The following is a 12,280-nucleotide window of genomic DNA, read 5'->3' on the forward strand; positions in this document are numbered from 1 at the left end:
CTCCTTCACATGTTCATCAGCGCAAGAGAAACTATCAGTAGATGACAATGAGGGCCAATTGCCAACTGCTATGGACACCGGGCCCATTGGTAACATTGTTGAACATCATGTGACTTAACCCTCTGGGGTCTAAGGGTGTTTTGGGGGCCTGGGTAAGTTTTGACATGCCCTGACTTTTGTGCTTTTTTTCAGTTGCTTATAAACATATATATGACTAAAGTCTGAAAACACTGTATTCAGTACAAACTAGGTTACAATAATATGTAAATAGCATGTAATAGTTCATAATATTTATAAAGAGCTTTTCTGCTGTTTTAAGCACTCAAAGCACTCTTCATTGTGAGGGGGAGTGTCCTCGTCCACGACCAGTGTGCAGCATCCACGACCAGTGTGCAGCATCCACTTGGATGATGCAAAGACAGCAACAGTGCGCCAGAACGCCCACCACCAGAATATAAATGTGACTAAAACTAATAAAAACTAAAATGACAGCTTCACACAAAGACAAGACTAAAACTAAAATTGAAACAGGCTGCCAACAACACTAGTTTATAGCTATATGTTTTGGAATGTATAGTCCTAGTAAACAATGTGGAAAAGCCCTTTTTTCCCTCTCTTTGCTGGCACAATTATAGAACAACTGACAAATCTATTAGTATGCATCACAAAACAGTTGGTTTCTATATTTCAGAAGTTCCAAGTTGAATGTATAATGGCTTATTCTATTCAGATTATTTTCTTTGTTATAATGAATACTAATAAAAATTTTTTAAAAAAATAATATTTACAATAGAGTGTGAAAAAAAAAACATATGTTCATAGAATGCATTACAAAGAAATGGAAAAGCATAGTGGTCCAATCAAATTGAAGGATGAAAACCAAACCCTGAGCAACAAATGTATCTTTTATCATGTAATGTTAGCTTTTTTACATTTTGTATAATATGTGTAATATATGTTTGTATAAACAATTTGTTTTTTATTCATTTTAATAAATTTTTGTGCCGTGAATATATGTACTGCGTTAAAATGTGTGGTATCGAGTGAATTCATAATGACGTGATTGTTGTTCTAATGCATTAACGCTATATTAAATATGTATGTGAACACTCGCTTCATGAAATAAAACTAGATGTAGTATAAACGAATGATCATGCTGACAGTAATCAAATATAATTCTTGACGGGTTGGTCTTGATTCATTTATATACTGATGTAATTTGTGCAAAAGGGTACTAGGGACTTTACAAAATATAAGTTGCGTCTCATTAAATCTACATATTCACTTTACCAGGACATTTTGTAGTTTTGCTTAGACTTGTTTGCTAACTCAGTCAATAAGAAAAGGTACAGGGGTGTTTTAAATATCCACATAATTTAGTATAACTTTCAAATTCATATCACATATTTGAAAGTAATGTAATTAGCACATAATCTAATATATGTGTATGGTATATTTTATATAAGGCAGGGCTAATCAAATCTTGCCCTGGAGGGCCAGTGCACTGCAGAATTTAGCTCCAGCCCTGATCAAACCCACCTACCTGTGATTTTCTAATGATCCCAAAGACATTGATTAACAGGCTCAGGTGTGTTTGATCAGGGCTGGAGCTAAATTCTGCAGTGCACTGGCCCTCTAGGGCAAGATTTGAATAGCCCTGCTATAAGGTGTATGGATGGAGTTATCTTATATAGGTAAGTTGCATAATGAAAGTAATGTTCTGGAATTAGCTGCTTTAGAATTTTTAAACTGCGGAGGGTATCCGAGCCTTCACAAAACAGGCATCAATTATCTTTTAATGGTTTCCCAGGTGAACAATATTTCATGCAATTAGTCATCTGCACTAATTGGTGAAGGCTTATAAAATACACGTACCTCCATATGCTTGGGTTTGTAGTTTCTGTGGAGTGGGTTGTGAATGTGAAGTTGTTGTTGAAAAAGTGAGTTAAATAAAGTTAGTGTTCATTATGTTTGATCAAACAGAGACAGTCTCAATGTACCACAGGTCAGTTTGCATCTGGTTTTCCATCTTCATATGATTATATTGCTTTTGTTTATATTGCAAGTGTGTGCTGTCAACGCAAGATGTAGACAGTCAGTCTACTGCTGTTCAGCGTTCACGTAAGCAACTTCACTGGTCCTCTTGTAGCTTCCTTCTGCAGGGAAGAACTGATTATGGTGGATCACCTCAAGACGCCACAAGTCAGTTTGCTCTGGACCTCAATCCCCCTAGGCAAATGTATCCCTATCCTCTCCCCAAGCTGTCGCTGGTCCTAATACTGTTCAGAGTTCATCAAAACTGTTTACTTCAGTATTTAGAGGCAGCTCTGGGGTTCAAATTGGAGCTTCTACTGGGTTTGCCCCAGAAAGAGGGAGTAGCCATTAGTGTTTCTGTCCAGTCTCAAAATGCTCAAAGTCAGTTTGCCCCGGATTGAAATCCTACGCTAGTGTGTCTCTGTCCTCACCAGAAGCTGGTCAATACTGTTCTGGGTTCTTGGAAGCAGTTTACCTATACCTTCACAGCCAAACTCTGGCACCCAGACAGGGTCCTCTACTCCCTTCACCCAGATTGAAAGCACCTCTTCTGATGGCTCATCTCTGCCTAAAAATGCTGCTAGTCAGTTCATCACCATATGCAAGTGTGTCATCCTAAAGTGTTGCTAGTCAGTTAAGCCAGTCATATCAAAGCCATTCTGTGTCCCAAAGCCAGAATTCTCCAAGATGGCAGGCTTAATCCCATTATTGGACCCAAGGTATTCTTTCCTCTGATGCTGCTGCTTCACAGGGTAGGTCTTCATCTCAAATGTCTCCAATGCAGCTCTCTTCAAATGTCTTCCAGAACTGAAACTTCAATAAGTGTTTTAAGCAAAGCAGTTGTGGTCTTCCCCAGCCCCCTTTTCCCTTAAACCCCATTAAATGGCATATTTGCTGGTTTAGTTACTGTAACCAAGGGTATGGTTTAAACTCCTCCCCTACAAACTTTGGTTTAATTACAAAGGGTTTAAACCATGGCACTTGCTGTTTGCTTGTCACCTTTTGTACGAGTTGTCTAATGGTGTGTTAATGTGACCCTATTTTTATTTATTTTTTTGGGAGGGGGTATGAAGGTTCCCATCAATCATCGAATCCATCAAAGCTACTCAATTCTTGAGTTTATTTGCCATGGATCCAGATAAAAGGATTACAGGTGGCTCATTTTTCTATTCATCCTCGCATGTCAACAAATCAATTTATTGTGACCAACCATTTACATAACTTGCTTGGAGTCAAATAGTTATATATATAATAGTCGTAATTCAAACCATTTGGTTGTACAGTGTAAGGATGAAAATTCAAAAGTTTCAATATTCAAAAACTGTTCTGTGTAAACGTGTGTGTGAATGTGAGAAAAGGTGTAATATTGTGTGTTCAGGTGCCTGTGTGCAGGTCCCTTGCTTTTCATTAAAAGTGACTACCAACTACTTGCTCCAGTTAGCAACAATAGAAATATTCATCACACTTCTTACTATTTGACCAAATTTTAGGATTTATTTTTTTTAATTGCAATATATTGATGTATTGAACTACAGGGGCACTTTTTTTGATATTGGTATAGGTCCAGATTTGTTGATAAAATATTAGTGATCTGTATCGGCTTCAATTTTGTATTTTTTCATGCAACACTTTTGTAAGAAAAAAAGAAATCTGACCAGTAAAAGCAGAAACATAACAATAGTTTTTATATAAAATAATATATGATAACTAAAGGCAGACCTGGATGTGATAGACTATGATTGTGCTCAGCAGCGACGTGTCATCCAGTAGAAAATGTTATTTATAAAAGTAGATTTAGGATATATGAGTTGTCCCAGAGCTGAATATAATGTTTATTTAATATTATAATATTATATTATGGTTATGCAGCTCATTCAGTCAGAATTCAAGTCTATACATCAACTGTAATTTATTTTGAAATTTGTTAATGCTAATGTTATCTTCTGGTTTGTGTCTACTGTTGCAAATAAAAAGAGAACGTGTGTCTATGTATGTGTGATTTATATATAAAACAAAAGGTAAATGTAGTCTGTGTATGTGTGATATTAGATTTTGGTTTGAACCTTTGGGCTAATTTACTCATTCCAAGGTTTTATTTAATTTATACACTGCCTTAAAACAGTTGTGCATGACATTGAGGATGCTACCACAGAGTGGCACTGTGGTCATTTAAATCATAAAATAGACATGGAAAGACCAACTGATAAATAATTTATTCTCAGGGGCTGCCCTGTAGGACCATTTCTGAGACATTTTAGTGGGCAGAAGTGTGGACGTGTAATTGTATGTATGAAATGATGCAGCTTTCTAGAGTTGATGGGGGAAAAAAAAATCATGAGAATATTAACACCTGTCAATACTGATAACACTGTACAATGAACAGAGATAATGTGAGGCAAATTTAAAGGCGGGATCCTAAATATCGCATTCTATTTAACTAGAGGTTTTACGATTGTGATTTGGTTCAGCCCTGTTTTCTCATTTTCATGTAATGCTCTTGTCGAATTGTTGCTTTACAGGACCACACAGTGTATGTTTTCCTTTCTGTCCAGCTGTGTGCATGAAATTGCTGGTGACTGAAATGTGTGGGTTCAGTGTTTGAGGCCATTTCCTGAAAGAAATGGAATATTATGTCCATGTGTTTGTAAAATGACAAAGTCATGGAAATAGTCATGTCATTTGCACAGGAGAGACCAAAGTGAAGGTGTTTGAGCATAATGCTGATTTCAACACAACCCTAACAAAAGGTTTTACAAAAAGCACCCAAAAGTTATGATAAAATATAAAGCATGTTTTATGGAGGGTGACGATTTAGGCTTGTTTTGCAACCACAGGATCTAGACAGCTTCCAGTCATTGAGTCTACATTGAACTCCACTGTATACCAAAATATTATATGGACAAATTTTTAGCCACCTGCACTTTGAAAAATAAAGGTGCATAAAAGGTTCTTCACAGCCATGCCATAGAAGAACCATTTTTGCTTCCACAAAGAACCATTCAGTCAACGGTTCTTTAAAGAACAATCTCCTTCTTACCTTTTTATAATCTGAAGAAACTTCTTTCACCACAAAGAACCTTTTGTGAAATGGAAAGGTTCTTCAGATGTTAAAGGTTCTTTATGGAACCATTTAGACAAAAAGGTTCTTCTACTGGAACTATTTTTAAGAGTGTGTTCAACATCTAAAGCTTGGCTGAAACTGGTTGAACAACAGGTCAGTGACAAGAAGGACATGAGAAAGTAATTTTCATGGAACCCAAAACGAATTTTTAAAAAAAAATGAACTCACCCTCAGGTACTCAGGTGTGAGTTTATTTCTACGGTGTACACAAACTGAAATTAAATTGTTCCTGAATGGTAAAGCGAATATTTTTTTTAACGTCAAGTTTCAAGTTTGTTTCACACTAAGAAACATCATCATACAATTTAGTAATACAAAAACTTCAACAAGAACCTTAAAACACCAATAGGAAATACAATTGTTTTAACAATAGTTTAAAGTGCCCCATCATGTATTTTTGAATATTACCTTTCATGCAGTGTGTCATGTAGTTGTATGTGAACTTAAACTATCTGCAAAGTTGTGAAGCAAATAGTTCAAGATAAATAAAGTTATTGTCTATCCAAAAAAACAAACAAACAAAAAAAAAGTCTAATCTTATTCTGTTACGGCTCTACGTCACAAAGTAACATATTTGCATAATGTCTCCACACGTTCCATGTTGCCAACTTGCCTGCCCACAAACACACACAAATGTCCATGTGGTTAACATCATGTTGAGAAGACGCTGTATCCTACGCTGTGAGAGTAAATCTGTTTGATCATGTCTTTTAATTACCACAAACTTGTCTACACTTGACACTTGTTTTTATACAGTCTATGCTCTGGACTAAACACAAAGGACTGCACCATCTGCTCAATGAAAGGAGGGGTTTAGAGAGACTGATTCTTTGAATTGCTTTGCACGAGCCATTTGCGAATCATTTAGAAATTAGATAAAATTATTATTATTATTATATATATATATTATTATTATTATTATTATTATTATTATTATTATTTCTTTTTTTTTTTTAAGCAAACTAACGTGTTTTTTGACCTTGCATGCATGAAAACCTGTTTTAAGAGACTCATAAAATAATATTAGCGACCTTAAAATGGCATAATGGGGGCACATTAAAACCTTTCATTAATACAAATTAGAAGTCATGGTCCCCATTGTGATGTGCTTAGGGATAGTACACCCAAAACTAAAAATTCTGCCCATTCCATTATGGGGCTCCAAATGTGTATTCATTTTTTTTATTTTTTATTTTTTTTTGCTGATAAAAAATCGGATTGCTCTAATTCTTAAAGGAACAGTTCTCCCAAAAAATTTACATTTTCTAAAAATGTATTCACCCTCAGGCCAATCAAGTTTATTCTTCTGAAAAGATTTAACTAATTCAAAATCAAGAAATTTTTTACTTCAAACCATTGCTTCTGGCTAAAATAATTGTCCTCTATTTATAATATTGCTTTCTCCAGTGAAAAAAAAAAAAAAACAACAAAACAAAAAATCTCAATTGAATCAGGAGATAAATATACACAAGCCAAGCACCGATTACAAGCAAAAATAGTAACAATTATATGCAAATGTCAGTGGATTTTAAGAAGAAAGGCCTAAAAATGGATAGACAAATTCACTGGATTGAGTGTTATTATAAATAAATGACTTGTATTCTGGCCAGAAGCAATTGTTTAAAGTTCTAATGCAATAATGTCTAATTATTGCTAATAAACGCATGGCTATTCCCTTCACAGTACATTAGCTGACGGACTGAATTCATATCAATTACTTTTAGATTTTGTAATGGTTTTTATCAGCTGTGGATCCTCTGCACCCATTTACTGCGGAGGATCCACTGCTTTAATTGTTTTCTACACAAACAGGTCTTGCTCATGTTTGAGCAATGCATTTAATCGTAGTGTCAAATTAAAAGTCCAACTTGTAAATTCATCTGTACTTCATCAAGCAATTTGTAAACACAAAAATGCTTTCTGTATGAACTGCCACAAGACTTCTGGCAATATGCTTAATTTATGTAGCACTGTCTGAAAATGTGCAATCTTGTCTTTTAAAAAAAAGAAGAAGAAAAAAAAAAAGCATAATAATCAGCATATAGACTGTTTTTCCGCTCTCTGGCTAAATGCTCACTTCAGAGCATCTGTCAGGCTCTTCATAGCCAACCAGCAGGCTTTTGTGAATGAGAAATGTTTTTGATGAAAGCTCTAGTACCACTCTTATCGTCTGCAAAGAGACAAATCCTGGCATATAGTGCTCCGCTTGGAAGCTCATCTCTCTTTTTTTGTAATCATCATTAAAATCGTTCGTCCTGCTGCTCCAGTGTGACCTCATTGTCACATCCCATAGGTCAACATGCGTCTGCCAAACACTAAAGCCACTATCATGGACAGAGGTGTCAGCGGGCCCTCAGGAGGTGACAGCATTCTGGTGCCAAAAGCTAGAAATGGATTTTTGTCATGACATATCACCTTTTGATTTGTCACGTTAACAACAAATTGCATGGTGGGTGTAGTAGAAGTCCATGAGAAGAGTGGAGGGAAAACCAAAGACATTTTGATCCCTACTTCTCAGGTACGGATTCATCATAATATCATCTAAACATGACGAGCTGGTAAAGCGTATCATATTTAATGCATGCTATATGATACAGTTATCATCATTATCTTCTCTGGCCTCCCTAACAGCTTTACAATCCCAATGAGCTCTCTTGGCAACAATATTTGCCCTACTTTATGAGAACATTAATCACATGTCCATGTACTTTAAGTCACATCATTTCCCTGGTGTCCTGAGGCTCTGGTGCAACCTCTCATTGCAACAGTCCTCCTGGATTATGTTTATTCATACTGTGAGCATCCTCAACAATTCTAATGATGTTAGTGTATTTTTAAGTCTGCTGCCCTTTTGCTCATACATTTTAATATGGCGCCCCTGGCAAGAATGTTGCATTAATGTGCCGCCTGCAATGATGAAATATTGAACTTTTACTTTGTTAGTTTGTATTGCTGTTATAATCAGGTTGATTACTGCCAATTTTGAGCTGAGGATTCGAGACATCAGTATGGATATTCAATCCCCAGTGTGAAGCTGATGCAAGCAAGCAAAATACTTAAGCAATTTAAAGACACAAAGAAATGTGACACAAAGAAATAAAATAAAGCAGCAAAAAGCAATACAAATAAATCAAATTTTGGAAAGGTCATGCCCAGGGTAATTTGAAGATTTCAGTCTAAGCTGGGTTGAACATGAGGTGATGTGACTCAGAGGAATATTAGTTGCATAAATGCATTGCTCGACTTATGACTTAAAGTAAAATAAAATCATTAAAATGCGAATTAAAATGAAATGCTAATTTTATTTATACAAACTATTTTAATTAACAATTTAAATTGTTTAATTTAAATTATTTAAAACGCAAATTTATTTAACCAGTGTTAAAATGTATTATGAATCAAATTTATTTACAAATATTTATTTAAATATTTATTAGTTCAACTATTTAATCAAGGTTTGTTAGTTGAAAAATTAATCAAATTTGCTTAAATATTTATTAAAATAATACTGAATTAACATATTTAAGCAAAAATGATTAATTTAAAATTCAGGGTTGAATCTATATATATATATATATATATATATATATATATATATATATATATATATATATATATATATATATATAATAATAAACCATTGATGTGACTGAAAGATAATACTTAAATTAATGAGCTTTTTTTTTACACTTGTTATGGGGGGATTTGGCCTCTGTTTTAGTCAACATGGAGTGAGACATAATCACAGATTTTTAAGGGCACTGATAACAGACCTAGCAGGTTTTCATGATTCTGAGATGAAAACAGGGCAGAAGCTTTCAAATCAGGGTCGACAAAATAGCAATGCCTTTTGTACAATAAAATTAAATGTGTCAGCCATCATATTTCTCTAACAACTATATGCTTTTCACTGTCCATTTATTGGAGACTGTAAGATGAGGTAAGAGAAACTACAGCCAGTAATAAAATTCTCATTTGTGATGCCCTGAAACTGAACTCAGAAAAGATCGTGGCCTCTTTTGACTGCGTGTTGAACCCAGGAAAAGTGCCACAGGCATAAAGAAATGTGATACATGTTTCAAGGTTTTGTAGTAATGCTTTAGCTGTAATAATGCTCAGATAGAAAATGTGAAATATGTATGTGTGTCCTAACAGCGACAGATCTTACAGAGCTGGCAGAGTTTCACCATTGCAAACATATGGAGAGTAGTGATCTGGCTCTCTTTAAGAAGCCTAGCAGATGACTGATTAGATGGCCTGATTCCTCCAATTATTTACATTTGAGGCATCCATGGGATTCTTCAGCAGGCACATTAGAGCTTGTTTGGAGTGTAATGAAACTGGCCAGAAGTAAAGGAAGAGTAATATGATTAGCGTTGCACTGGTCATTGCAGTAATAAACCCACATGCTTACAGGAGAGTTATGTAGTCAAATTAACTTTATTTCCTGAACTAAAAAAAAATTATAATGACATTTTCTTCTTGCATAATACGATAGGAAGCACATTATCATGTGCTTGGATATGACTTCAAGCTTAAAATCAACGAACTTGTCAATTGTTCTTGTGGATGATTTATGAAACCAGGTGACCCTTAATAATGGTCGTAAATTAAGATGCATGAACATCTGGAATCAAGAGGTTAGCATAATTTCAGCACATTTCATAAAAATAAAAAAAAATGTAATTTGTAATGTTAACACACATAAATTAAATCTAGGGTAGGCGATTTTGCAGAGGCTACAGTAGCAATAGCATGCTCAGTCAGGTTGAAATAAGGAGATTGTTTTGGCCATCGCAGAATATTCTACTTTTTTGCCTTCAAAAACTCCTGGGTTGTTTTTGCTGTATGTCGTCGCTTATCATCCATTTGTACTATGAAGCACCATCCAACCAACTTTGCTCCAGTTGACTGAATCTGGGCAGACGTTATATATCCCTATATGCTTCAGAATTCAACCGGCTGCTTCTGTCTTCTGTCACATCATCACTAAACACTAGTAACTCAGAGTCACTGGAAGCCATGCATGCTCATGACATCACACTGCTCAAGCATGTTTCACAGGTGATGTTGTATGCTTTGGATCGTGAGTTGTTCCAAGCCTTCCCCATACTTTTTTCTTCCCATCATTCTGGGACACATTCAACCATCCAAAAATGCTTTACCAGAAGTGGTCTGGCTTTTTTTTTTTTTTTTTTTAAATCTAATCTGGCCTTGTTTGCACCTTGTGGTGAAACCTCTTTATTTGCTCTCGTGAAGCCTTCTCTTGATTGTAGACTTTGACAGTGACATGCCTACCTAGGAGAGTCTTCTTCATTCGGCTGGAAAGGTTTTTTCTTAACTATGGAGAGGATTCTCTGATCATCCTTGGACCACATCATGTGAGTTCAGAGTAAAGTGAAAGTAAAAGGACATATGGCCAACTATGGTGGCCCATACTTGGAATTTGTGCTCTGCATTCAACCCATCCAAGTGCACCCACATGGCATATAACTGTATTTTTTTTTTAATTCAAGTTTATTTGTATAGCACTTTTTACAATACAAATCGTTACAAAGCAACTTTACAGAAAATTATGTTTCTACAATATGTAGTAATAGCTTATATAATTGGCGACTGTCAGTTTGTGCACGTATGACATGATTTGTAGAAAAATTAATACAAGACGTAGTCAGCTAGACGATGAACATCATTAATATTATTAATAATTATAATTATTATATGATGCAGTCATACTTGCAGCAATAATTGTTAGTTATGTTTGTTGATTCAGGGAAAGCATCATCTGAGGTCCTCTAAGGGTCAGCATCATCTCTTCTCAGGTGAAAAAAATAGAGACATCATTTGCATAGCTACTGATCCAACAAAGTAAAATTAATTAGTTTAACCAAAGCTAAAGAATAAAAATGCGCATTTGATCAGATGCAACTACACTCACAATTTAAGATATATTATTCAAATGCTTGGCGAAAGAGATGCGTTTTTAATCTAGATTTAAACAGAGAGAGTGTGTCTGAAACCCGAACATTGTCAGGAAGGCTATTCCAGATTTTGGGAGCCAAATGTGAGAAAGCTCTACCTCCTTTAGTGGACTTTGCTATCCTAGGAACTACCAAAAGTCCAGCGTTTTGTGACCTTAGGGAGTATGATGGATTGTAACGTGGTATAAGGCTGGTTAAGTACGCAGGAGCTAAACCATTTAGGGCCTTATAGGTAAGTAATGATCATTTGTAACTGATACAGAACTTAATAGGTAGCCAGTGCAGAGACTGTAAAATTGGGGTAATATGATCATATTTTCTTGACCTGGTAGGGACTCTAACTGCTGTATTTTGGACTACCTGTAGCTTGTTTATTGAAGAAGCAGGACAACCACCTAGAAGTGCATTACAATAGTCCAGTCTAGAGGTCATGAATGCATGAACTAGCTGCATCAGAAACAGATAACATGTTTCGTAGCTTTGCAATGTTTCTAAGATGGAAGAATGCAGTTTTTGTAACATGGGAAATACGATTTTCAAAAGACAAGTTGCTGTCTAATATAACACCCAGATTTCTGAATGTAGAGGAAGTAACAGTACATCCGTCTAGTTGCAGATTGTAATCTAAAAGATTCTGTGTAGTGTTTTTTGGTCCAATAATTAATATCTTATCCGAATTTAATTGGAAAAAATTATTTGTCATCCAATCTTTTACATTTATAACACACTCTATTAGCTTAGATAATTTTGAAGTTTCATCTGGTCTTGTTGAGATATATAGCTGAGTATCATCAGCATAACAGTGGAAACTAATTCCGTATTTTCTAATATTACCAAGGGGCAACATGTATATTGAAAATAGACGGGGACATAGGACGGATCCTTGTGGCACTCCATATTTTACTGATGATAAATGAGATGACTCCTCATTTAAATAAGCAAAATGGTAGTGATTGGACAGGTAGGATCTAAACCATCTTAGAGCCTGCCCTCGAATACCTGTATAGTTCTGTAATCGATCTATGAGTATGTCACGATCTATGGTGTCGAACGCAGCACTAAGATCAAGTAAGACTAGAAATGAGATGTAGCCTTGATCTGACGCAAGAAGCAGGTCATTTGTAATTTTAACAAGTGCAGTTTC

At 35.4% G+C, this 12,280-nt stretch overlaps 1 long non-coding RNA gene across 1 annotated transcript; it reads left to right on the plus strand.

Moving 5' to 3' along the window:
• Positions 1–1,769: 1,769 nt before the first annotated feature.
• LOC127966353 (uncharacterized) lies at positions 1,770–3,628 on the plus strand. The gene is made up of 2 exons (XR_008155595.1): positions 1,770–2,005; positions 2,150–3,628. It is a non-coding gene; the product is annotated as an uncharacterized LOC127966353 (long non-coding RNA).
• Positions 3,629–12,280: the final 8,652 nt, after the last annotated feature.

The sequence above is a fragment of the Carassius gibelio genome, chromosome B10, assembly GCF_023724105.1.
Source record: "Carassius gibelio isolate Cgi1373 ecotype wild population from Czech Republic chromosome B10, carGib1.2-hapl.c, whole genome shotgun sequence".
Classification (NCBI taxonomy): domain Eukaryota; kingdom Metazoa; phylum Chordata; class Actinopteri; order Cypriniformes; family Cyprinidae; genus Carassius; species Carassius gibelio.